This window comes from Dipodomys spectabilis, unplaced genomic scaffold, assembly GCF_019054845.1.
Source record: "Dipodomys spectabilis isolate Male_0828 unplaced genomic scaffold, ASM1905484v1 ptg000436l, whole genome shotgun sequence".
NCBI lineage: Eukaryota > Metazoa > Chordata > Mammalia > Rodentia > Heteromyidae > Dipodomys > Dipodomys spectabilis.
In genome coordinates, this window is record NW_024871113.1 from 7,678,540 (window position 1) to 7,702,533 (window position 23,994).

General features: G+C 37.1%; 1 pseudogene; it reads right to left on the reverse strand.

Annotated features, from left to right (window-relative positions):
• Positions 1-15,128: 15,128 nt before the first annotated feature.
• On the reverse strand, positions 15,129-15,338 carry LOC122097886 (annotated as a pseudogene).
• Between the last annotated feature and the right edge of the window lie 8,656 nt (positions 15,339-23,994).

A 23,994-nucleotide genomic window follows, 5' to 3' on the forward strand; every position in this document is an offset into this window, starting at 1 on the left:
AGGGAGTCAAGGAGTCTGTAATGAAAGTGGCAGTTTCCCTGGTTCCTATTATTTTTTAACACAAAAATCAATGATTAAGAACTTAATACTGGATGACAAATCACATCCATTCTATTAAATAGCCTTACAGTTAAACAAATCTTAAAGACCAACCAAATCAGTATTTACATTGTATAAATTTCTGAAGACACCATTAGGAAGCCTATATATCCCTTCACTAAAGAAAATAGGGAACTGCATCTGATGGTGGTAGAATGAAATAAAAACAACCTGTATTTACAGCAGCATTGCTCCGGATCTTGTGTGGGCTGGTAAGAGTTACTGGCCATTCACTGGCTTTCAGGTGGGTAAATTTTTGCTTTACATACCCAATATATTTTTTAAAAGAAAAAAAAACACAAAAAAGCTTGAACATTTTCTCCTTTCATTTTTTTATCAGTTGGATAATCACACAGAAAATTTTGCTGTACACACTTTTACATTAGGTTTGTAAATGATGGGAGATCAAGTTTGATATTTTTAATATTGCCACTTTCAGGAGGGCATAGGGACAGTGTCTATAAAAATGAATCAGAAAATGTTATACATTTTTTTCTTTGCAAGGATGTCTTTGTAATGTATTTTCTTGTCTGAATATCCAATACAGATAAGCTGACTTGAATTGTTTAGAGCAATTTTGCCCTGTTGGATTTTTTCCAAGAGAAAGTAGTTTCACTACTGGCACATTAATGAGTGAGCACCAAGAGGTTTATATTCCAACTCCAAGCACTGTGGTTCAGTAACATCACCTCAATATTTTTATTATCCTTTAAAGATGTAGCAATTAAAATTCTTGAGAGATTATTCTGAATATATTTTGAGTCTAAAATGTAGATTAAAATATGAAAAGTTTTGCAACTAAAAGATTTACTGTGATTGGACTCTAATTAGAGTTGAAAATATTTCAATTCAGAGACTTCTGCTTTTTCACATGAGAAAGTCTCATCCTTTTATACTAAAACCATTACTTTTACTAGCTTGTGCATTCAAGATGAATCATTAACTCATCTCCTTTCAGTCTCTAGGACAATGATTATGTAAGTATTTTAATAATACAAAATGTTCTACTTTGTGTTATTTCGCAAAAAAGTATATTGTGAAGAAAATGTGCTTTTCTACATTGTGAACAGGCAGACAGGTGATATTTTGATAGTTTCTTGGAAGGTAGCAGTAGATTTGAAATAGAATATAGACAATTTAAAATACCTGCTTTTAAATCAGAAACAGGGCAAGAATGCCACAATTGCCCTTTTCCCACATTATGGTCCTAAAAACTTTGTATAGAGGACAAGAGAGTGTTTAGCTGAGGGCTAGCAATTGTTTCATTAACTCTAACATTCACAACACCCAATGTTAATATTAAGATGTTCTTAAATAAAGAACACTGCAAACAGTAATTTGCTTAAATAGGAGTGTGGATTAACTCTTTTGCTACTGGCTTTTCCCAGGACAGTGCCTGGGTAACTTAGCAACCACATGTCACAAGAGAAGATTCTTCTGTCTCATTCAAATCCAAAATTCTGTACCCTCATCTGCCAAGCCCACTTGTGCCTCTCTTGTTCACTAAGCACATGACTTTTATCCTCTCCCTTCCCTCTAAATTTTAGCCTTATGTTCACATATGCTCAAGTCTAATTAGCTGATAAGATGGATGCAGTTTAACTTAAGAGCTTGTTGAAGAGGGAAGTATGAATTCTAACCATGCCTTATAATTTTGGAGACTGAATGCCAGAGAAAAAGCAACACTGGAGACCAATACATAGGCTTATTAACAAGTGTGTGTGTGTGTGTGTGTGTGTGTGTGTGCTGATTCTAAGGTGAGTGTGCATATTTCTTTTGCTATTTTTTTTTTACCTGTTCTGGGGCTTGAACTAAGGGCTTGTTACTGTCCCTAAGCCTCTCTGTGCTCAAGGCTAGCACTCTACCACTTGAGCCAGAGCACCACTTCTGGCCTTTTCTGAGTAATTTATTGGAGATAAGAGTCTCATATACTTTCCTGCCTGGACTAGCTTTAAACTACCATCTTTAGATCTCAGCCTCTAGAGTAGCTAGAATTACAGGTGTGAGCCACTGGTGCCCAGCAAGTGTGCACATTTCTAACATACTAACATTGACTGCTATTTACAAATTTTCTATTGACATATACATTTCTATGCATTTCAAAGTAGGACTTACTCCCATTGAAGATATAACTGAAGTCTAAGGAGAAAAAAGTCAACGACCTGAAGTAAGCAAACTTGTCAATTAATATGTAATGGAGTTGAGTTATTAACTAAGTCTCAACATAAAATAAACAACAAGGGGCTGGGAAGGTGGCTCAGTGGTAGAGCGCTTGCCTTGCATGCCTGAGGCCCTGGGTTCGATTCCTCAGCACCACATAAGCAAAAAGAAAAAAGCCGGAAATGGTGTTGTGGCTCAAGTGGTAGAGCGCTAGCCTTGAGCTGAAGAGCTGAGGGACAGCACCCAGGCCCAGAGTTCAGGCCCCACGACCGGACTCCCCCCAAAAAAAAAATTAACAACAAAACACCCTAGAACAAAATATCCCTCAAAAAATGCTTGAAGACATTTGTACAGAATTTTTTTACTATGGAAAGAATGCTTTGCCTAATAAGGAAAGTGGTTGTTATCTGATTAAATATATGCTTCTTTCCCTTTTTTTTATAAGACAATCATAACATTCCACTACAATTTAATCATTTTTAATAGATGCTAAGACTTGTTTTTCCTTCACTGATAATAATCGTTATTTCTAAATTGTGTTATTACCAAATTTTCCCATGATTTTTCTAGTGCAGTTCTGATCTTGAAGATGTTTGCTTTCGTTTTCTCTCTTCTGCCTCTTTCTCCTCTTTCTAGTCCTCCTCCTCTGTGCCTTCCTTCATGATCCTCCTCTCTTTCTCTTTCTTTGGAAATACACAAAAGATACTGTGTGTTCACCACAGTCTTCCTTCTCAAGACGAATCCTTTTCCCTTCCTTTACTGAAAAGGAATGATTACCATTATATGTAAGCAATGACATTTTATCTGTCCTATAATAACCATTTTTGTATATAATATATAATTTTAAGGGGCTGGGAAGGTGCCTCAGTGGTAGAGCACTTGCCTTGCATGCCTGAGGCCCTGGGTTCGATTCCTCAGCACCACATAAGCAAAAAGAAAAAAGCCGGAAGTGGCACTGTGACTCAAGTAGTACAGCGCTGGCCTTGAGCTGAAAAGCTGAGGGACAGCGCCCAGGCCCAGAGTTCAAGCCCCACTACTGGACCCCAAAAAAAAAAAAAAATATATATATATATATATATATATATATATATATAACTTTAAAAGTCCTGTGATCTATTCATCTACTGAGGGGCAACTGGGTTGGTTCCATATCTTAGCTATGGTAAATAATGCTGCAATAAACATAGTTGTGCTGGTAGCTTTAGTATGGCCTTGTTTGTGATTATCTGGGTAAATGCCTAAAAGTGGGATTGCTGGGTCATGGGGGAGCTCTCTGTGGAGTCTTTTGAGGAATCTCCGTATTGCTTTCCAAAGTGGTTGAACAACTTTACATTCCCACCAACAATGCAGTAGAGTTCCCTTTGTGCCACATCCCCTCCAGCGTCTGTTGTTATTAGATTTCTTGATTATAGCCATTCTAACTGGGGTGAGGTGGAATCTCACTGTTGTTTTCATTTGCATTTCTTTTATGGCTAGAGAAGTTGAGAATTTCTTCATGACTGCCCCATTTGTTAGGAAATGGAAAGACTTGGAAAAAATTATATTAAGTGAAGTAAGCCAGACCCAATGAAACATAGGTCCCATGGTTTCCCTTATCTGCAATAACTACTGTATGTCTAGGACAAGCAGAAGAGATCAAAAGCTATGTACATATGACCATATAACCTGATGCTAAGTGAAATGAACCCCAAGATAGGGACCCAAGAGATTTTGTCTTTGTTGCTGTTCTTTTTTAATGTGTTTATGATGTACTATGTGATGACTTTTTGTTTCTTTGTATGTTCTTCCTCCATGGTACAACCTCTGTTTTCACTGTATTTGATTCCAGTGTCCTGCATCTTGTATATACATTTTTCTAATTTGGGGAGGAGAAGGAAAATAACAAAATGCTGAAATAAGGATAAAGGATGACCCATTGTAACAATGAGATGTACAAGACACTGTGTGGAAACAAACTTCACAATTTTGCAGGGGGGTGGGGAGGAGTTGGGGAGATGGTTAGGAAAGGGATGATAGGGAACAAACAAAGGAGGGGGGGAGGATTGGGTGCGGGGGGGGGGGGGGGGGGGGGAGGGGGGAGCTGGGAAGGTATGTGAAGGGTAAACAAAGGAGGAGGCTGCAATGCTTGGTAAGAAATGTACGCATTATCCTGCCCATGTAATTGTAACCCCTCTGTACAGTATGTTCACAAAAAAAATTAAATTAAATTAAAAAAAAAACAAAGGAGGGGGTAACAATGTTCAATAGGAAATGGACTCATTACCTTGCTCATGTAACTGTAATCCCTCTATATAGTATCTTTACAATAAAACTATATATTTAAAAAATATAATAATAAAATAAAATAAATTATTTTATTTCTAAAAAGAAGTCCTGTGAATACACTTTTGCAATATTTCTTTGATCATTCTACAAACGTTTCCTGGAGCCTATGATGAGAAAGGTCGCGAGTTGGGCTTTGAGCTCTAAGTTGGTGACAATAGTGTTTGCTGTTAAGCAGTTAGTGGCCAGAGAGGTCAAGGGAAATAACACTATTGTAATGGAACACATAACATGCCATCACAGAGATATCCACAGCAGAAAAGAAAATGGTTTGCTAGCTGACAAAGGAAAACAATGCTCTAGCTGGAGTTTAATCAATATTTTAAAGAGGGCACAAAGTAAAAAAGAGATAAGTATTTTTCATGGGGCAAGAACAGCCTGCACAAAAGTACAGGCACATGACACTGAATGAAACATTCTAGAAGCCAATCACTACTCAGGATGATTTTGAGACAATGGTAAAAGACAATGAAGAGAAGAGACAAGGGCTAAAATAAGCAAATTGTGTGCCACTGGGCAATTAAATAAGCCAAAGTAATGAAGGAAAAATGTGTAATTTTCATACTGACATCTAAAGCTTTTTGACATCTAAACAAAGCAAATAGGAAACAGGATAGATACATATACAGGTCGTGTGTGTGTGTGTGTGTGTGTGTGTATGTGTGTGTATGTGTGTTTGAGAGTGAGAGATGAACAATTCTACTGCTTCCATAACTCAGAATGAGATTCAGGCTTTATAAAGACATCTGTTCTGCTTTGAAGTAAGAACTGTGATGCAGAGGTCTCAGGCAGGCGATAAATATTTCTCTGTAGGCAAAAGACTTGCTCAGAGTCAGATATTAGATTATCTCTTCTAATAGCATAATACAGCAAAAAAAAAAAAAGAAAGGAAAAGTTGTACATCTTCATGTTGTTCATAGCCTGAAGTTTTACATTCATTCATATTAGACAATTCATATTGGACCATCATCTATTATGACTTACTGATATCTAGAAAATACCTGGACTCTACACAAGACTGTAACAGCGAGAAGAGAAGAAAGCATTCTGCCTTGTAAATCATGATCCCTATGGACCAAAACACTGTGATTATACTGCACATCTTGATGAATGAATGAATGAAAGAATGAGTGAGTGACATCCTATCTATGACATTTTCACTCCTCTGTTTTTTTCTGGAGACAATCAGATTGATTTAACCTTATAAGTGAGTTTTTTGTTTTGGTTTTGGTTTTGGTCAGTCGTGGGGCTTGAACTCTGGTCTGGGGCCTTGTCTTTGAGCTCTTCAGCTCAAAGCAAGTGCTCTACCACTTGAGCCCTAGAGCCACTTCTGGTTTTCTAGTGGTTTATTAGAGATAAGAGTGTCATGGACTTTCCTGCTCAGGCTGGCTTTGAACCTTGATCCTCAGATCTCAGCTTCCTGAGTAGCTGGGATTACAGGCGTGAGCCACCGGCGCCCGGCTATAAGTGAGTTTTGATGAAGAAGCATGGCCTGAGGCTGCCTAGTCTCCTATCTTTTTCTCTTAGTGACTATATAGGGTGAGTACTAACTAGTTCAGGGATTAATTAATATGGATTCAGTCATTAAGTTTGGTTTTAGCGAAAATAAAGGAAATATTTTTTCTCCATCTTCTAAATCACCATCCTGTTTTTCATTTGACTCAGACCCAGATTATATCCCAGATGAGAGAAGTTTAAACTTAACAGAGCTCATTTTCCTCCTCTAAAATATAAAAAGAATTCCTTCCTTCAACACTTCACAAGAATAAAGAGGAATTCCAATGCTATTTGACCATCACCCACCTTCCATCACTATCCCTTGATTTCTAAAGGTTTCCATTAATCTGATTACCAGCGCCCAAATTTGTATTAGCTATCTTACAGCTGTATATGAATGAAACCATGAAATTGAGAGATTTATTTTTATGTACTTTAAAACAAGTTTTTAAAATTACAAGACACTGTAAAATATGATGGGTTTTTCATAATAATTAATGCATCGGCTATGTCCACTTGAGAGTAAAATCTATATCTGAGTAGAATATATATCCTGTTTATATTTGCAACAACTTCCAAATATATCTTGTCACTCTAGGATGATTTTGGTCCCTACATGTTGGGCCAAAAACAATGTAGGAGAAAGATTTTCATTAAGACAGTATGAGATTTGTTCTCAAAAACCAAGTTTGACTTAAAGATTTAAGTTTAGGAAGTTCATTAAAGAAATCCCAAACTGGTGATATGGCTCAATGGTAAAGTATCTTGCACATATATGAGGCCTGTGACCCATCTCTAACAATAAAAAGAGAAAAGAAAAAGCAAGAAATTCTAAAGAGCAATACTTGGAGAAAGATTCTCTCAGAATCTACCAGTTCGAATCTGTGGACAGACTTGCTGATTTATCCACCCTTTTTCTTGGTCTTTGTCTCTAGAAAGGATTGCTCTTCCATATGACCAAAGCTAAAGGCAGGGTATAGGATCCTAGAGTGGAAACATGGTTATGATGAAGTGGCTCAAATCTCTCATGGGACTGCCTGCTACAAGCAGAAGCAGCATTAGAGATAAGGCCAAAAAGAGAGTACAAGGCAGAACAGCAGAAGGACTTTGTCATTTATCTATTGATAATATGAGACACTTACGTATTTATTAAATAAATAATCTAGAGATATTTTTATTACAGGAGACCTGGTTCTATCATAAGATATAAAAATAAAACTACAGATGAGCTGGGCATTGGCACCTCATACCTGCAATCCTTGTTACTCAGGATGCTGAGATCTGAGGGTCAAGGCTCAAAGCCAGGAATCCTATCTCCAATTAACTTCCAAAAGGCCAGCATTGGAGCTGTGGCTCAAGTAGTAGAGTGCTTTAAGCAAAAAAGCCCAGACCCATGCCCTGAATTCAAGCCCTAGGACTGACACACAGACATACACACATACACATGTGCACACACACACAAAGGAAGGAAGGAAGGAAGGAAGGAAGGAAGGAAGGAAGGAAGGAAGGAAGGAAGGAAGGAAGGAAGAAAGGAAGGAAGGAAGGAAGGAAGGAAGGAAGGAAGGAAGAAAAACAGACATTATGCTTGCAAAACTTAAAATTATCAACTAAGAATAAACAGCCAGTTTTAGAAAATAATTGTATCTCATCTTTGTCAAATCAACACTGTATCTTTCATTTCTGTCATCTGTAGATGATTGGAGGCAACTAAAGAAAATTTAAAATTTGAAAACATGGAAGAAAAGCATAGACTTGCGAAAAACTTCTGATTGTGAAATTTCATATTAATTAAACTATGCTACTTGACTCCAGTAGCTCTTATTCTAAACTTCTTCTGGCATAGTGTCTCAAAGTCACTGAGCTAGTCTCTATTTTTTTTGCCAGCCTTTACTTTAAACTTTTTAATCTTATCAGTGAATGTATTCTTCAAAAATAACCTCTCTTAATTTGAAGTACCCTGTGTCAATCAGCTTTCTTTTACTCCAACAAATAACTGAAATAAAAGCTTAAGAAAAAAGGTTAGTTTTCATTCAGAATTTTGGAGGTTTCGGTCTAAGGTTGGATATCCCCATTGCTTCTGGGCTTGTGATGAGCCAATACCTCATAGGAGAAGTATGTAGATAAAGAAGTCTGTTCACTTCATAGCCAAGAATGTAAAACAAGGAAGGAGAAAGTCTGGGGTTCCACAATCTCCTTGAAATGCAATTCCCCAATGACCTAACATCCTACCTTGAGGCTCCACCTCCTAAACTTTCCACTCCCTCCCAATAAAGCTATGAACTAGATGGAGAGCAACCATTTGATCTACATGAGCCTTTGGGAAACATTACAGATCCATTTTTTTCAGATCCTTGAATTATCTCTGCCACTTTACTAATTTAACAGTTCATCCTCCTTCTTGAAATTTCTCACCATCTGCTGTTACTAAATATCGCCTGCCTTATTCAGTACAAGCCCCTCCTTTAAGACTCTCTCTCTCTCATCCCCTTGAAATGTATCTTTCTTCCTGGGATTTTGGGGTTTTCTTGGTAAAAGCCTCCGGTTGTACACTTCTCATCAGTGGTAGAATAACCTAACAGATTAACAGATAAATAACTAAATCTCTAAGACCATCCTCACAATGCCCATGCATCCCATTCAGGCAGCTACTGGGGCTATTTTTGTTCATTGCCCCAGGCAAATGATATGAAATGCCAGTCTTACAACTTCTACTCTAAATTATAGTCTTCCTTCAATTGCCTTAAATGTGAAAATGAGTTATCACTGATCATCCTCATAATATATCCTATTTATATAATAAAGACATGCTTTCAAATTATAAACACTTTTTGTACTATTAACTATTAGGAACAACTACAAGAGTGAAATCTGAAATTAATATAATTGAGACTGAAACTGTGGCAGATGATTTGGGGGAAATGCAGTGCAGAATAATATGATAGTTGTTAGTAGGAGGAAGCCAGAGAGTATTGTGGTTCATAAGCTATGGGTTACCTTTCCTTATTCATCCACTGTAAGCTTGTTCACAATGTTCTCTTTATAAAGCATAACCATTAAATATTAATTGAGACAGCTGGATGGTGAGAAGGAGAGCAAGAAAGAATAATAAGAGGACAGAAATGGTCTCTAGGCTTTGAGGCAAAGAAAAAAAGTTGAGTGTAGTTGCAATGGAATGTCACAAGAAGGGAATGGAAGTGTCAGCTATGACACCAAAACAAAAAAAAAATGAGTCTGGGCACTAGTAGTAGCTCACACCTAGCTACTCAGTTGATGGTGACCTGAGTATCATAGTTCAAAGCTAGCGAGAGCAGAAAAGTCTGTAAGACTCTTGTTTCCAAGTAACCACCAAAAAGCTGGAAGTAGAGTTGTGGCTCAAATAGTAGAACCAGGCTTGAGGTAAAAGCTCAGGTCAGCACCCAGGCCCTGAGTTCAAGCCCTAGTACTGGCTTTGGCACAAAAACAAACAAACATGATATAATGTAATATTTTATTATAATATATAATATAGATAATAAAATAATAAATAAAATAAATAAATATTGTCAGAGCAATATATTAAAAGGACCCTTATATGTGGTCTAATCAATGATAACTATCTAAGAGCCAATTATTATAAACAGCAGGTTTATAATAATTGGATTCTACTAAATTAGGATGTCAAAGAAAAAGATTCAGAAAGTAATTCAGGAACTTGAACTAAGTGACATAAAAAAAGTACTGAATAAAAGCAAGCAATGGAGACTTCAATGTGCATGAGACAGAAAGGAATTTGGGAAATCCAAGCAAGGATGTAGCAATCAACACAAGTCAAGCCAGTGAAACGCTCAGATGCCTACTTCTTTTGTGAGGCTAAATTTAGAGCTTCTGTGTTGAGATTCCATTGCCAAATGGGCCCAGAGAAAGATCATGGTCTGTCTTGAAGATGGTATACCTGACAGGTAAATAGGAACAAATAAATCAAATGAAAAGCCCCATTCTTTATGGGAGTTTATTATAATGTGTTTTTCCAGGGATCATTTTTTTCACTTGGGAAATACTCTGAAAATTACATTATCAGAGAGCATTCAAGCATAGCTAGTGAGACCTTGGAAATATTTTAAATGGTAAACAAACAACCATGATTTTTCCCCAGGGAGTTAAATATTTTCTGACTATTGCAACAAGTTCCATCATCTTGACATATCTCTACAAATGTTAGTCAAGCTGTGTCAATGAGGATTCATTATTTAACAGAAAATTAACTCTCTTTTCTTTTGCCTGAGACATCCAGGAAAGTTTGAAAAGAGAAGCCTCAGAAAATGTCAGCTGCCTCTCTATCCCATCTTCCTTTGTGGGACATTAGCATATGGGATAGCATTTGGATTCTGCCCTCTATGATGGGAGTAGTAGTTAGGCTACAACCTGCAGTGTCCTTAAATGCCAAGTTGGAAAGATTCTTTTCCCAACAACCCTAAGGGAGTTATTACATTGGCAGAGTACATGTGACTATCAAGATGAATTCTTCAGACAACATCGCTTGTCACCCCCATCTATGAAATACTGAGCTGGGAGTGTGGGAGGTGTGTTAAAATGGAAAACTACTCAGTACCTTCAACAGCCTTCATTGTCTCCCACTGCTAAGCCTCAGGCTCAGAAAGGCACTGGTGTGGCTCATCAGGAGACTGACCCAGTTAACCAGACAGTCTATTTGTTGGGTTAACTTCTGAATAGGCAGGGACTAATAAAGCAGCATAAAAATAAAGGAATAACACTCAAGATTTGAAGTACACTCAAATATTTGACTATCTGATTCTAGGTTTGGTACAGAGTCACCATAGAACTGTTGGGTTATTTTCTGCCTATATTTTCTCCCAGGTTGCATATAATGTGGCACAGCTATCTCAGGGCCACCCACAGTAAAACTCACTCAGCCAAATACAGACGCTTCTTCTCAGCAGTGTCCAATGTCACTACAGAAGCAGGCCTGGCTTGCAAATCTCTCTCATGCTGTGCCACTGACAAGCTAAAGGATCTTGTTAATATCTGGCTGGATCTCCTGCATCCAAGACAAGAAGAACATTGCCTAGTGCCTCTCAAGACACCTGAGAGCCCAGTGTGCCCTCCAACAGCATTTCTGGCTTAGTCACCATGGAAAATGGGAGCTCAATTCTTGCTAAATAACTTGGCCTACTTATCCTTCACAGAGGATCACTTCAAGCATTTCAGGAGCTCTTCCTGATGGCAGATCAATATTAAACTTTGATTCAGAGCTGTAAGTAAAGGAATCAAAGCAGAGATTTCTCCTCCAAGTGTAAGTCCTGTGTGCTTCTTAAAGCAGCCTTGCTGGCTGAGCAAAGAAAGTCTCCTGGTTTCATTTCAGTGCCACTGCAGGGGACAGATTCCAAAGCAGTGCCTCACAATTGAAAAGGGAAATTTCTCTCTTCTCCATTTCAAACTATGATATTTACAAGTGCCACCCATGAAAAAGGTGAGCCTTGTTTTATGGGTTGGAGTTTCCAATGATTCCACAAAAAGCTTGCTATAAGACTGAAGCCTAACCCAGGATTGTGGAATGAAGACTGCAAAGTGTCTGAAGTTGTGTCCTTTGTGGAAGAACTCACATTTATATGATAAGGAAATAGATTTTGAACTTTTCAAGAAGATAAGATAGGCTAGGTACCAACAGTCACTTTTTCTAAGTGATAAAGTGGTTCTACAGCATTAGTAGCTGTCAAGTTTTACAAATTCAATATCTGGGTCTCATACAGGCTGGTAACAAGGAGCCTTGTGAGCTGAGAAGGGATTGATATGACAGAGAGGCATTAGAAGAGAACAGCAGCCCCCTTCACTCACTGCCACCTGGGGCCATGGGCTGCATGAAAACCTGAATAAGAACTCAGACTAGGCTTCTGATTCCTTGAGTGAAATTAGAAACAGAGCTGTGTCAGTACATGTCAACAACAGTAAACATTTTTATTTGTGGTCCCTGAAGAAAGACTTTGGAAAGGCTGAAGGACAGCTTGAAACAATGCATCCAGGTACTCAAACTCTGATCAAAAGTTACAGATACTTGGGCTCAAGTTTCCAAAAGTTATCATAAACTTACATAAGAGTGGAAATCATTTAAATATATCTTCTAAAGGCAAAAAAATCAGTGTCTTTTCTGAGTAATAGGGTTAAAATCCAAATATATAGCATCTCCCTCTATCATACATCACAGATTTGCAGGGAGTCCAAGGTCGCTTTCGTACAATCAGTGACTACCTCAGGATGGATAGGCTCAGATAAAAAATGAAATCCTGAGCCTGTCATGTTAGAAACAGAAAAGATGATAAAATAATTTCATGTTAGGAATTTGATTTTAATCTGGGAAGTATAATCTTTCAATAAGCAAATGGAAACCACATGTCCATAATTTTACAACATTCAATGAGTATCAGAATATTTTCTTATCCAATTATTTGCCAAAAACTATTATAAAAGCAGTTGTTTTTTCCTCTAGAGATGAAAGATAAGAAATATACAAAACATAATGAGAATGTTTATGCTCCAAATTTTTTACTTCTTAACATTAAAAAATGATCATTAATATAACAAAAATTATAGGGCTCTTGAGTTACTATAGTCCAATGGAAAATAAGATAACTGAGCAACACTTTTTAAAATTATCATTGTCTCTTCCAGTATCAGTTAGATAATGAAATTAAAATAGAACAGACTCACATAAACACATTAATATCTCTTTCTATATTAAAATAATATTTTCCTAAGTAGCCAAATAACTATAGTCAATTTGATTAGATAGATAGATAGGTAGAGAAAGAGAGAAAGGAGAGAGAGAGAGAGAGAGAGAGAGAGAAAAGACAGAAGGTAGATAGATTTTGTGTGTGTGTGTGTGTGTGTGTGTGTGTGTGTGTGTGTGTATGTGTGTGTGTGTGTGCACAAGTGCTTCTTCTGGGACTCAGAGCCTGGGTGCTGTTCCTTAGCTTTCTCTGTTCTACCACTTGAGCTAGAGGAAAATCTTTAATATTGTAGTAGAAACAAGTGAGCATGGCCTTAGCAAACAGTGAGTCATGCCTTGGAGGTAAGCAGTATGAGAATGAGTAGTTCTCACAGGATTTCCTTTTCTCGCTCTCTCCCTCTCTTCTTCCTTTACTTTTATCCATGGGACATGGATTTTTTTTTACTTTTATCCATGGGACATGATTCCTGCTTTGTCAGAGCATTAGAAAGAAAATGAACTTTGTAGTGCTAAGATGCTTTTCTGTACCCACAGATGGAATGGATTGGCACAGTAGTGAACATGTTCGTGACAAGGATTCAGTAGCCAAGTAAAAAACACTTGCAATATAGTTCCATTTGACAACTTAGCAAGGGCCGCGTTTCACTCAAGATTTAGCAGCCTTGCTCCCATTACTCACAGTGCTTCCAACTCCTGTTAAATATCCCCCCTACTTTTACTTTTTGTCTCTGCTTAACTCAGCAGTTTCCACTACTAAGTACTTGACACGAATTCTCTAATCTTCACATCGTTTTCATCCACTTCAAAATGGCTGATGGTTATTTTCTTTCTAAAGTCCCTAGGAGGAAAGACTAACTATAGTTCAATCTTAAAGCCTTTATGTTGACAGAGATTTCTAAGTAAATATTTGGATATTTCCTCATTTGGTAGTACTGGCAGCAGGGCTGCAGGAGAATGATTATGAAAATGACAGTTTCACAAATCATTTCCAGTGTATTAAACTAGAAATAAAAGCTATTAAGGCTTTTGGTTTTGGAATGTGAAACCTAATATGCAACTAGGGAGAACTTGGAATGTTTTGTTAATGTGCAATAAAAAAGTGAAAATTCCCCATATGTAGTTATGGGGAGACAATCACATCTCCCAAAACAGTAGTGTCCTGCTGACAGCTCACGTGAAGATCACTTCCAAAACTTGTTATAGGTGGACAAAATGGAAATAATTTTCCATGGTTCTGCTGTTGACTCACAGTTATTATAAAAGTACAATCTGTAATTTTAAAGAAGTAATGGAATAAGAAAAGGAAGGATATAAAAATAACTGAAGAGAGAATTAAGGAAGATAAAGAAAGGAAAGCACAAAAAATACATTATGTCCACATATGCTTTTCCAGTTTATATTGAAGAGGACTTAAAGGTTCAGTAAAGAAGTGAGTCCCAGACAACAAGAGTATAGAACCTGTAATATCTAGTACAAAAGTTATTGGCCTTGAAAGTTTTAACAGATAAAGTAAACCAGTCTGCTTAGGTTGGACTGGGTGAAGGTGACTCTAGACACAGGGAATGCAGTCAAAGATGTTTGTTAGGGTATGGATGGGCTTAGTGGTGGAACACTGGCCTCTGGAGAAAGGACTCCAAAGCAGGGCTTTGTCTATAGGCACTCTGTTAATCCAGGCAGTTTATCCAACAGATATTCAATGACTGTGTGGGCACAAAAGAGGAAAAATAGATTTAGGCGTCTCTATTCTTGAATCTAATTAATTGTAAGGTATAAAACATGCACATTTGTGTCAATGTCCTCCTTAAACACTACTAAATTGATACTAAGAAGATGGAGATAACTATTTAAACATATATAGACCAAAGCAAAAGTCAGAGACAACAGTAGTGAGTTGATAACACAAAATCTTAGAAATCTTAACAGTATACAATTAACTCATTATGTACTTGTCCTTTTTTGTTTCTTTTAATATTTTTGACCTGTTGTGGGGCTTGAACTCAGGATCTGGGCACTGTACCTCAGCCTTTTTGTTCAAGACTAGTGCTCTACCACTTTGAGCCACAATGCTCTTTCCAGTGCTCTGGTGATTGATTCTCATGGGCTTCCCTGTCCATGTTGGCTTCAAACTGTGATTCTCCGATCTCAGCTTCCTGAGTATCTAGGATTCTAGAAATGAGCTACCAGCACCCAGCTTTATATTTTTCATTTATTCTCATTTAATTTTTATTGTCTATATATGCATACACATGCTCTAGGGATTGAGCCTCACGTTTGCTAGGTAAGCACTCTATCACTAACACCATGCATCTAGCCCTTTTTGTTTTGGTTATTTCTCAGAAAAGTTGTTAAAATTTTACCTAGTCTGGCCTGGACTATAATCCTCCTCCCTTGACCTCTTGAGTAGCTGTTATTATAAGCATATCCCACCACGCTCAGTTGTTTTGGCCACTTTTGTAAGTGTCGTAAGTTTTAGTTTTCAATTAGCAATAATCGCGCCTCGGATAAACCTCATTGGCTACGACTGCCACTGCACAAAGCTAGTGTCTTAAGTTTTAGATAGCTAGTATTAGGCCATATGAATACACAGTGTAAAATTCTGGACCAAAGCAGTTTATCTGGAGCCCAGACTCCAAACACAATTGGCTGTGATGATGCGAGTCATAAATGACTAGAATGTAGAACATTTTCATACATGAACCTGTTTAAGTAGAAAACAATAGTTTAATCGATCTGTTTGAGACATGGATCTTAGGAACTCATTTAGCAATTCGATTTACTTCTTTTATAGGTGGTTCTAGGGATTGAACCTATTTCTTTGCCCATTCATCAATGTATTCATTAGTATTTATTATTGAGGACCAGAAAATTGCTAGCACTTCTCTAGATCCTACGTACACAACAATGAATGAAACAATCAGAAGTTTTGTAGGATTTACAATATTCTAAAAGAGAAATATTCTCTTCTGGATAGTGATGGAGTGAGAGTCAGAGCTTGAACCTTAGACACTACTCTAGCATTAATATACAAGAAATGGAGTGTATCTGGCCCTGTAAAGAATAATTTCAAGCAGAGAAGCCAACTAGCTGAGTTATTTGTTACAAGGGTCACTCTAAAAATCTACTGAGAATCTACATTATTGGGGTCCAGAGGTGGAGCAATGAAACTGGCTAGAAATTCACACAGTTATCTTGTAGTGATGGAAGGGAATAAGAGAAATTGGATGGACCATAGATGAAGAGGAAAGGTAAAACAAAAAGATCTTCTGAGACAGAGAAAGGTGTTAAAGATAACACCAGCAGCTGTGGTCTGAGAAAATGCAAAAATAAAGTATCTATCAACTGAAAGGAGACAAGCTATGATCAGAGCATATTTGGAAAGGGTAGTGAAATCAGGGGTGGTATTTTAGACATGTTATGTTTGAACTGCCAGTTAGAAATGGAAGAGGAGGTATCAAACACATAGCTGCATGTATTGATCAGTATGGAGGTAGAGATTGGGGGTTGTCAGCAGACACATGGAATATATAGTCATGAAACTGGAGGGGTGATTAGGGAAAACAGAGGGAAGAAAAGGAGGGAGACAGAGACAAACCCTAGGAAGTACCATATCAGGACAAGAAAACCAGATGAGACAGAATTGAAATAAGAAAAATTCCAGAGGTCTAGCTCCATGAATAAGCAGAGAAACTCCAAATAACTGCACCAGTTATTTGACTATGTTGAATGAGCAATTCATAGTATGGATTGACTGAGTAAATAAATCAAGTCTGCCAAGAGGGAAAACAGATTGAGTCAGAAATATAATTCTATGGCCATTTTTCCCAATTCTTGTATGAACTGGCTATATTTGATGCCAACAATTTTATTTTCCTTTGTGTATCCTTTAGTTATTATTTTAGTTACTTTGATTGGTCCTCTACTCCCTATAAAAATTCACCCTTGACTGGGTGCCAGAAGTTCATGCGTACTACTAACTACTCAGGAAGCTAAGATCTAAGGATCAGGGTTCAAAGCCAGCATGGGCATATAAATGCAAGAGACTCTTATCTCCAACTATTCACCAAAAATCTGAAAGTGGAGTTATAAGTCAAGCGGTTAAACAACAGCCTAGAGTGAAAAATATAAGAGAGAGTGCCCAGGCTGAGTTCAAGCCCCAGTACCAGTACACACACGCACATGTGCGTGCATGTACACACACGCATGCTCACACACACACATCACCCTTGACACAAATCATTTTATTTTCTAAAACCCCTTGTTTCTTACATTGTCTTTCTGACAACTTCTCTGAAGGAAAATTCCAATACCACATAGCCTACTTTTACTCCTAGGCTGCAGTGGACATAGAACCCAGAAATCATGAACATTCTGTAACTAAAAATCTAAATTGAGGTCACTGACATGTTAATCATAGGTCAGAGTTCATGTTAACTATAAACTCAAATGGAGCTACAATGGAAAAAAAAACAAAATGAAGGCACATACAATTGCAAACTATGAACATAGAGAAGTTAGAACAGTAGCACAGTGTAGATAATTTACAATGTCACAGTCTATGTCAAAGCAAAGTACTATACTTGGACTTGACCTCTAGCCTGAGCCTCTGAGGATTTATGGTACTCTGTTTTGTCCTTGGATATCTATTTTTTTTTTCATTCTCTCAACAATATTTTGGAATATGCTGTTGCTTTCAGTTATAGTTTTCACTTGGCTAAGAAAGTCTAAGGGAGCTGGTGAGCTTGTATATAAAGGATGAATATTTCTGCATCTGGAAAGAAAGGCCAGGAAATATTTATTTTAATAGTAATCAAAGTTATCATGTACTGAGTACCTGTGATATGTGTCAAGTGTTTGCAAAAACTTTCTCATTTAATTCTTATACAGCTTCCCATTTAATTCTTACACAGCCCCAATGGAATATGGATTATTATCTTCATTTTACAGGTGATGACTATACAGCTTTAGTGAATCCCCAGTTCATGCAGCCAATATCCAACACAATATTCAAGGTACTTCTGGTCTGTCATCCTCCAAAGTTCTCTAAACTTTCTGCTACAATGTTTCTAGGCTTAGGAGAAATATTGGAGTGAGGTACTTATAGGCTAATGGAATAGCCTTGAGATAGCTGGTCTACTCACAAGAGTGGTTATTGTGGTTATGTGTGTGCCAGGAAGTAATGGAAATGAGAATTGTAAATGAAGATGCAGAGCTTAGTCACACCATTGGGGGCTCTGAAAGCTGAGCAGGTGAGTTTTCACTTCTTATTGCATGTCATTTTGCATAGCTATTTTAAGTAAGAAAGGACCTAATTGGTACTATTCAAGCAAAAATTTTAAAGCAGAGAATGGTTGCAATGAACATAAAATCTTATCAGAAAAATTGGATGAGAAGCCTGTGAGGCCATCCTTGATTTTTGGCTTTGAATTTTAGAATTCATTGGACTTGAAATCATTGTTTAAATTTCTAATGGCTAGCTCAAATATATAAACAAAGAAGAGTCTCAATATCCATTTTCACCCTTTCTTTTCACTATCTATCAAGACTTTCAATCTCCAAACCTAGAAATTATATTTGATTGTTTCTTATTATCTCACCCGAAAAAATATGTAATATCCAATTCTAATTCCAAATAGTATAGACTCTCAAGATTTCCCTGCTGCTACCATCCTTGTCCAACATTGTCACTCCACCAGACCACTGAAAAGTCTCTGAAGTGGAATATATGTCCTTTTCTGAGATGGCTACTGTCTGAAGGCTTTCTTTTGGGTGTCTACTTCCATCAACCCAGCTCTGCACACCTTCCTCTGCTCTCTCCACTGTAACATGACTTTCTTTCTGTTCCACTATAGCTTCCTTGGAAGTACTTGTATTTGAGTTCAAACTTCAAGAGTTATTTTTCTTTGCCTGTTGGTTCTTGTATCATGGGGAACAGAATATGTACTGGGATCTAGTGACTCATACCTGTAATCCTAGCTACTTAAGAGGCTGAGATCTGAGGATTAAAATTTAAAGCCAGCCTGATCAGACAAATGCAAGAGATACTTATCTCCAATTAACTAGTCAAAAGCCAGAAATGGAGGTATGGCTCAAGTGGTAGAGAGCCAGCCTTGAACAAAAAAGCAAAGCAAGAGTGTAAGGCCCCGTGTTGAAACCCCAGTACCAGAACACACTCACACACACACACACACACACACACACACACACAGAGGAAACAGGACCTACTACATCTTCGAATGTGAAAGGCATAAAGACTCAGCTCAAGCTAATGGGATAACCACAAGCCCTTATCTCATTAACTTAAACAACTGATTTGACACACTGCTGCATGAGTTTCCAGTGCTCAATCATTCCAGCTGAAGCCAGGCTCTTTAAATAATCAAGTATAGAATAAAAGAAGTAATATTAGCAGCTAATACATTAAACATGAGAGTATTTCATATCCTGAGGCAGACCAAAGAATATAACCTATTTTGCATTAGTAGTGGCAGTAAAGAAAGAAAAGAGCTTTCAGAGTATCTCCCAACAAAATTGAGCAAGCGTAGGTTGATAAGATGGTTTCTTTGGTCTTTTATTTATGAAGCAAATTTAAAATGGATGAAGGAATTACTTATCAAGCATGGGTGCAAGTTAAGCTGAGCTGCTCTTTTAGTGCTATCTGGCCCAAGCAAACAGAATGAAATAAGCTTCACACAATAGGGATGGAAATGTATCTGTCCAGCATGGGCTTCTTACTGACAACAAATCAATATGTTTTTGGATTCAAGTCTGACAAAGCTTAATAGCAAACAAAGGATAATATTTCTCTGAAACAATTCTATACACAGGACAAAAGATCTCTATCGAACATTTTATTCCTAAATTCTATTCACATTCTACTTTTTTAAAAAAATACTGGCACTCTGTAGATGTCCTCTGATTTAAGGCTCCAAATAGCTTAAATTTTCTTGTGGTATCACCCCAAACCCATGTCATGCAGCATGCAGAGAGCTCTACATGGTCTTTCAGAAACTAACATGGATTTTAAAATTCATTTATTTACTCTTTAAGTGGAAGAATAGCATCCAAAAATGCCTGATATAATTGCATTAAATGTGGGATTTCACTATTTTCTGTTATACTGAGGGAATGATTTTATGCTAAAAAATAAATTTTTGTGCTTTTATCACACGTATCTTCCTAGTATCTGGAAATGCCCAATTATAAGTAATGTTCTTTTATTTTCTGCCAATGAATATGAGTGGGGGCTCACATTTCTCTTACTAAGAAAGATGGAAGATGTACATAGTAATGTTTGTTAAGTTTTAAAGTTATGTATTGACTAGCACAAAATATCATAAAGCATCATAGGAATAGCAAGATATCTCAGAGAGAGATATTCTGAATTTCACTAAGAGATTCATCTTTATGTTGAATTCCCCTCAACATTCAAAAAAAAATAAAATCCTTAAGTTCTTCTGTTTTGGAATTACTTTTTCAGTAGTGGCGATGGAACCAGTCCCTCATGAATTCTAAGCAAGCTTTCTATACACTCCTAAAAAGCTAAACTAAAACTAAAATTAAAACACACTCTAAACCAGACCACAATTTATAATACCACTTACATGATAGAGAGGGTCTATTAGTGTCCAACCTTAGAAATGAGTAAAATATACCATTGGTATAGTTACCTAAATAAGAGTTTCTAAATTTAACTCAAAATATTATTGGAACTGATCATATGTTATTATAAAATAGAGGAAGGAATCCCATCCTGTCCTCAAACAAAAAGTTTGTGAGAGTAAATATGTAGGTGAAGAGCTACATAAATATTTTAAAATTGAAAAACAAAAACAGACTTAATTTCTTTTAGTTCCCAGAAGATGTACTTTGCCCAAACACTCAGATAAGAAAGCTATCCTGGTTACTTCCCTCATTTAGAAGCTACTACCCCATACATAGGACAGAAGTCTAGTGAAATCTCTAAAGTCCTAGGTCTCTATTGGCTCTCCTTGCTCTCTTTGTACCTCTCTGTTTCTACTTTTTATATCTGTGTGTGGCTCAATTTAATTTGACTCTGCTCTAAAGTTTTTGTATTATCTTGTATACAAGACTGTCAACCCCTAGAATTCTAGCATCCCTTAAATAAGAAACTTCTGCTCCAACTTTTAAAAATATGAACTGTCGAGTCTTCGTCTGTCCCACGAAAGACGGATGGGGTCCGAGGAAAGGTAAATGCGGCTGCTTGCCCTTCCCCATCCTCCCTCAGCCGGGGAGACAATCAGACCCAGTCGGGAGTCAAGTCAAGCAGGAAAAAGCTCTTTTATTAACAGAGCAGGTGGCATGGCAGGGGAGGAAGAGGAACCAATCACTGTCAAGGTCACACCCTATCATTCACCTAAGCTTCCATGGGCTGGTTAAGCACTGAACATTAAGCAAATCGGGCTCTGCCCACTCAACTCCCTCTCAGCGCCATCTTTGCTGCCCATGTGCCCTACAATGAACCTTACCACATTCAGTAAAGCTTAGGTCTCAAAAGAATTCACACTCTTAAGCTGATGTTTACAATACTATTTTGTATCAGACTTTTTCTCTACAAACAAATGATGCTATTCCAGCTACTTTATGCAGGAAAACAATAGGTCAATAAGACATTGCAACATCATCAGCTTTGGAATTTCACAAAAACAAAGACTCATGTATAAAAACTCACAAAAAATATAAAGATGAAGGATTATTGCAAAAGCATAATAAAAAAAAAACCTGGGCATTCAACTTCTCATTTCATATTGGTGTGTTTTCATCTGCTCTCTCCTGCAATCACTTTATGATCACTTCAAGGAAGGACATGCTCTCCCTATTAGCATCTTCTGACACAATGCGAATGATCCTGAAGACAGACATTGCCATCTTCTCATCATCTTGTGGCAAAATGTAAAATTACTCCAAAGAGAATAGCCCAGGACAGATCACCTGCCAGGCAAAAATAACCTACTTTTTCCTGCTCCCCTCAAGTTCTAAAATGATAACAATTTCTTTAGGAACAATTTTGAGATAAAGGACTGTCAGAACACCTGACACAACCTTTGACCAGCTATGATTCTGCCTGTGAATTAGGTATACTCTTTGAGTTATATATACCTTCTCATCTCTTGTCCCTAGCTCTCCTTATTTGACCTAAGGCCAATGTCTCTACACCCTACAGATGGCTGAAAATATAGTCTTTCCATGGTTGCCATGTAATAAATCTCTTTTCTTTGTCCTTCACCATGTCTCTTTATTTTGCATATGGAGTAAGTGCCTTCACCAAATATGGAACTCATGGAATTTGTACCTCGGGTTTAAAAACCTGTTTGCAAGGAAAGAAGAGTTCAGTTAGCAATGTAACTTCTGTTATGGACCAAGACCAATCTTTCTTAATGTTTTTCCATATCTTCCTCTATTTAAGAATATTCCATAGAAGAAGAATGCCATGTCTAACTTAAGATAAATGACTTCTAGATTACAGTGATCCCAAAATACATCAGAAAGAGAAAAGTAAAATCCACAAAGAAAGTTAAAATGATCCTTATAAAGTTGAGAACAGATGAACCAGTGCAATAACAGGTGTAGTAATCACTGTTTTCCAAGAGAACAATGACTGGACCACCCACAACACCAAACACATAGCAGTGTCTTTAAATCACCATAGAAAAATGCTTACTCTCTGTCAGATATATAGATATTAGGATTTCAGAGGTCCTGTAGTTACCTAAATTTATACACTTCCTAAGTCATCAAAGCCTAAATATTTTGCCACCAAATGAGGTTGTCAAAGAGTTAAAACTCTATGTGTATGATCAAATTAATCATCTGATGTGAATGAAATTCTCTTATTCAGTTTAGACAGTTCCATATAGTGACCTAATTTAATTCTAACATTTTCATAAGATTACTTGATACCTTTTAAAGTAAGTAAACTAAACTGAGTGATCAAAAGCAAACTAAACTGAGAGATCAAAAACATATGTATATTACTAAAGATAACAGTATTTAAACACTAATTCCTGTGGAATTTCAAGAAACAGAAGGAAAGTATTACTCATAGCTTCTGATCTGACACAAAGAGAGTTAGACAACAGACTGTTAAGTATATTTTTTTCTTTAAAAATGATTCTACTTAGAAATTTGAATGGGAAAACATGGAAAAGGTTAAACAGCTGGTTTATCCATGTGTTCAACTGTCTATTTAACCTTTGTCATTTCAAGATTAATATGTCTAAAATGAATTTTTTTTTACTTTTTTTCTCACCCTTCTTGTTCCCACAATCTTCCCCATTTTAGCACAGCAAAGATACCATCACCAATCTACCTGCTCAAAGATATCCAATAACTCTATGGTAGAACACACCTACAAACAAATGCTCTGAAGAGTAAGACAGAATCATGAATCCAAGGCCAGTCTGGGTTACAATGTGACAACTCTGCCCAAAAACAAGAACAAAAACAAAAAAATAAGTGCACACAGACTTCCTTGCATCACATCACACTGACTTTCATCTCCCTTTCCATTTTTCAGGACTCTGTGATTATATTGGGATCACTTGAACAATCCACAATAATCTTATTTGTTTCATAAAAATATGTTAGCAAACATAATTCCATGTACAACTTTAATTTCCCTTCACCACAGGCTAGAACATCCTCCAAGTTCCAAAGGTTAGGATGGGACATTTTTGAAGATGGTGGTGTTGCCAGACACTCATGCAGATCTCTCACTAGTTTCTTAGTTTGTCCATTAATTGCAATTTACTCAATTCAATATGTAACATTTCTTAAATTCCACAATATGCTAATCACTGTACCAAACACATTTTGATTTTAGTAAGTGTAGAGGAAGTGTGCATGAAGAAAAGAGAGGAAGAGGGCATATACTTTAATTTTTGTGTATTTGCATCCTGTCGCCCCCTCCATTTCAAGTACGCAGTCACTTACTTTCCCTGCCATCCTTAAAGATTTGGGGACAAGTCAAGCACTAGTGGCTAACACTAGTAATCCCAGCTACTTAGGAGGCTGAGATCTGAGGATTGCAGTTTGAAACAAGAGGGAGCAGGAAAGTTCATGAGACTCTTACCTCCAAATAACCACAAAAACATAAAAAAGTACCCATTTCCTGGGGATGAAGAGGTTTAAGAGATGATACATTGTACACATAAACTACTTTGTTGAATGGCAAAAAT